The following is a 4811-nucleotide window of genomic DNA, read 5'->3' as shown; positions in this document are numbered from 1 at the left end:
CGTCGGTCCTACTTTCGGGTCAAGGAACTTAATCCTTTTTACCCAGGACTGGACCACGCGCGAACTTAAGAATGCTAGTGGGAATACGGGATACGAGGGGTTTTAAATAAATATGTCCTATTGGACAAAGATGTTCATTTTAAAATTAACGTAAATTTATTATAAAATCATAATAAAAAAAAGGATTATAACTAATATATGAATATTAACATAATGAATTAAATAAAAAAAATTATAAATGGTGTACGGATATTATAATAATAATAACATACTATATAATTAAAAAAAAAGGTTATTAATAGTACATGGATATAAATTACAGTTATCCTAAACTAAACGGTATGTGCGCGCGCGCGCACGTATGTGTGTACGTGTGTCGCGTTTACAATTACGAGGGTCGTCTGAAAAGTTTTGAGCCTCATCATGAAGATGGCGTTACTCGTCAAAGCCATTCCGGTATTATAATCGTGATACTTACGAAAGATATCTGTAACAATTGTGGCCACTTTGGACGTTCAGTTCTTGTTTGACAATCATTTGTGTCATTTTGTAAAAATGGAAAAAATTGAATATCGTGCTATAATTAAATTCTTGCATTTGAAAGGCAATACATCTACGCAAATTAAAGCCGAGTTGGACGCTGTTTATGGGGACTCTGCCCCATCATTTGCCACCGTGAAAAGATGGGTAGCTGAATTTAAACGTGGTCGTACCAGCTAAGCTGATGATGAGCGTTCGGGACGGCCAACAACTGCGACCACCACCGATAACATCGAAGAAATTCATCAAATGATAATGGACAACCGTCGAATTAAGGTTAGGAAGATAGCAGAGGCTGTTGACATATCAAAAGAACGTGTTTGTCATATATTGACTGAAGAATTAGGCATGCGTAAGTTAACCGCGCGTTGGGTGCCGCGCTTGCTCACTCTGGATCAAAAACGCATTCGAATGAACATTTCTAAGGCCCTGTTGGAGCGGTTTAAGCGAAACGAGTCGGATTTTTTGCGTCGATTAATAACGGTTGATGAAACTTGGGTCCACCACTTCACTCCTGAAACGAAAGAACAATCAAAATAGTGGACTGCGAAGGGTGAACCTGCTCCGAAGAAAGCGAAGACGGTTTTATCGGCGGGAAAGGTGATGGCGACTGTTTTTTGGGGCAGTCATGGAATTGTGTTGATCGACTATCTTGAAAAAGGTACAATAATAGGGACGTACTACGCATCATTGCTTGACAAGCTGAAGGCAGAAATTGAGAAAAAACGACCGTATTTGAAAAAGAAGAAAGTGCTGTTCCATCAAGATAACGCACCGTCTCACACTTCAGTGGTCGCTATGGCAAAAATTCACGAATTGCGATTCGAATTAATTGACCATCCATCGTATTCACCAGATCTGGCCCCCAGCGAGATTTTTTTCTGTTTCCTAGGCTCAAAGTTTGGCTCGGAGGACAGAAATTTTCATCGAACGAGGAGGTCATCGCATCCGTAGACGCCTATTTTGCAAAGCAAGACGCTCAGTATTATTTGAATGGATTAAAGGGGTGGGAGTATCGCTGGAAAAAATGTATCGATTTAAAAGGAGGCTATGTGGAAAAATAAAATTGAATTTGACCGAAAAATTACTTGTTTCTATGTTAGGCTCAAAACTTTTCAGACGACCCTCGTATTATGGTTTATGTATTACTATTATTGTACTTTCACATAGTATGTTTTTACATTATATTATATAAGTATTACTATTACGTTTTTTATGTAAATAATACTATTATGTTTTATGTATTAATATTTCTTATGTATTACTATTTCTTATGTATTAATATTTCTTATGTATGTGTGGGATCTAGCTAGGGTGAAGAAAATACACGTGCGTCGGATAATTTTCGTTTCTTCTCTTACTCTCCTTCATTACTACTACTGCTACTGCCGCGCTCCCGTCCGTTCTCTTTCGGTCATTACTCTCGCTCCATCGATAATGTCTCGCAGTCTAGGACGCCACTCGGTCTTGTTCGGTTGTTGTTACAGGGCTCTAAGGTACCTAGGGCCTATTCGCTTCTCACACTCGGTCATTCTGCTATCTCTCCTGTCCCGGAAGAGGATATAAGATAGGGTTTCATCAGATCAGCAGCAGTGAATGTTCGCTCGGGACCGTCACCAGATCCAACCTTGGCCACATCATAACGGTCATTTCTCTTGACCTTCGTCACGCGATAGGGCCCATAGAACTTCTTGCTTATTTTCAGCCCAGTTCCGAATTGCGTCCTTTGTATAGCTACTAAATCTCCTTCCGCATAAGTAATAGCAGATTTAGTGACCCTCTTTGTATTTCGACGATTTTCTTCTTAGGTTTTCAGAATATTTTCTCTTGCTATTTGCCGCAGCTCTTGTCGGTTTTCTTGATATAATTCCGCTACTTCTCGGTCGATGAATTCGCGGATTTCGGCGTCTTCTTTTTGTCGCATCTTGACTCTAAATAGTAGTTCGAATGGTGTCATTTTAACACTCCTTTGGTATGTGTTATTGATGCATTGCTGAACCTTATGTGTGAATCGAAACCATTTTGTGGGATCAGCCATGCTTAATTTAGTTAACAGATGGATGATGATCTGATGAATCCTCTCCACCTGGCCATTTCCACGAGGGACTCCAGTGGTGATAAGTATATCCTTAATTTGTTCTTCTGAACAATATTCCTTGAAATCAGCTGAAGTGTAAACGGAACCTCTGTCAGTGATGATTCTCGAGAGATTACCAAAAGTCCTTTGTAGTTCCTTCAACTTGCTTAACATTTCCTTCGTGTTCGTGGTTTTGGTGGGATAGATCCAAACAAACTTGGAAAATTCGTCGATTATTACTAGAAGGTACCGATACAATTTGCCTGTAATGGTCATAGGACCTAAATGGTCTATGTGATACGTATGCAGCGGTTGGTCTCCTTTTGGTATTGGTGCCAACACGCCCTCACGCTTCCCTTTCTTCCGTTCTGCTAATACACAAGGTACACAGCAACTTATAAAGGTTTCTGATTTACTCTTGAGGCTTGATATATAATAAACCTTATTTATCTTTTCCGACATCTTTCTCACACCAAAGTGGCCTTGATCATGCGTTCACCAAATTAAGTCGATTTGCATACATAGCGGCAGCACAATCACTGTTGTATTGTTAATCCGTTTCATCAATATACCATCGTTAAGTACGTAGTCCTGGTAGGGACCTCTTTCCAGTAGTAACTTAATTACTCGAAGTTTTTCTTCTTCATCTTGCTTTTTTCGTATCATAACCACGAGCTTATCTTCGATTAACATGATTGGAGAGCGACTCAATGCATCCACGTGTTTTAATTGAGTGGGCGATGCTCGATGATGAGAATTCTTCCATAGTTAATATCCAACGTGCGATCTTGGGAGTTATTTCTTTCTTCATCAGTCTTTTTAAATGCTTCACAGTCTGTCACTATCTTGAAAGTTAATCCAAGTAAGTAGACTCTAAATTTTTGTAGTGCTCGCACGATCGCCAGGATTTCCAATTCGTAAGAATGGTATTTCTTCTCTATGTCTGAGGTTTTACTGCTCCAATAGTAAACCGGGTGGAATTGTTCTTCATCAGAGTTCTTCTGTAGTAGTATATCACCGTATCCCTCCGAACTGGTATCTGTATGTAATTGTGATCGCGTTAACATCGTAGATGCGAAGTACTGGCTCCTGAGATAAAATGTTCTTCAATGTCAAAATTGCCTTTTTCTGTTCTTCACCGATGTAGAAACATCTTATCTTTTATCCTTTTTTAACAGATCAGATAACGGTCGAGCAATTCGTGCATAATTATGGACGAACTTACGGAAGTCCTGTTAAGCCAAGGAAACTGACAACCTGTAATTTAGATGTTGGCTCTGGAAAGTACGTAACCGCTTTGATTTTAGCCTTGGCCGGGCGCACATGGCCATTTTCTACTTCATGTCCTAAAAATTCAATCTTTGTTTTAAGGAAGCTGCTTTTATGCCAATTAATATTCAATCCGTGTTCTTCTGCCGTTTTTAAGGTTCTCACTAGTTTCTCATAAGCATGTTCATAATTGTTTCCTGGTATGACAATTCGTCCATGTAAATTATTATTATCTTCCGATATTAGATCTTTAAAGACTTCGTTAACAAATCTCATAAAACTGGCTGGGCTATAGTATAATCCGAAAGGGGTCATCTTGAATTCATACAGACCTTCACAAACGCCATGAACTTTCAGGATTCTTCCTCAACCGGTACGTGGAGAAATCCATTTGTCAGATCAATCAATGAAAATATTCGTGCATCCTTCAAGCTGTCAATCTTCTCTTCAACGAGAGGTACAGGAAACCGGTCCTTAATTATTAGGTGTACAAAAAAGTTCTGAGCTTTAGATTTCATACAACCGAAATAACAATTTAAATTTTATATATCTTGAAACAACCTAACTCCCATTGCTTGTACGTAGCTCGTCGGTTAAGGCGGTCGGAAACGCGAGAGGTTCGTATCGGAGAAGGAAGGCACTTACAATAATATTACGCGTGTAGGTAATTCCGCCGTGAACATTTATTTAATCAAGAAGAAACGGACATGTACATAATACGTGTAAAAGAAAGAATCAAAGAATAAAAGAAAGAATCATTAACGCAACATATACTGACGTGAAACGGACGATAATCCACGCGGCTGGAATTTGAACGCTATACAAAGATTAACGCAAAAACGGCATATAATACAGGCGGCTGGAAAATACACGAAATACAGGAATAGCACGAATCGGACTATAATACAGGCGGTAGGAATACGAA

Source organism: Mycetomoellerius zeteki, unplaced genomic scaffold (assembly GCF_001594055.1).
Source record: "Mycetomoellerius zeteki isolate Tzet28-1 unplaced genomic scaffold, Tzet1.0 scaffold103, whole genome shotgun sequence".
Lineage (NCBI taxonomy): Eukaryota > Metazoa > Arthropoda > Insecta > Hymenoptera > Formicidae > Mycetomoellerius > Mycetomoellerius zeteki.
The sequence above is the reverse complement of the archived record's forward strand: the minus strand, read 5'-3'. Positions refer to the sequence as shown.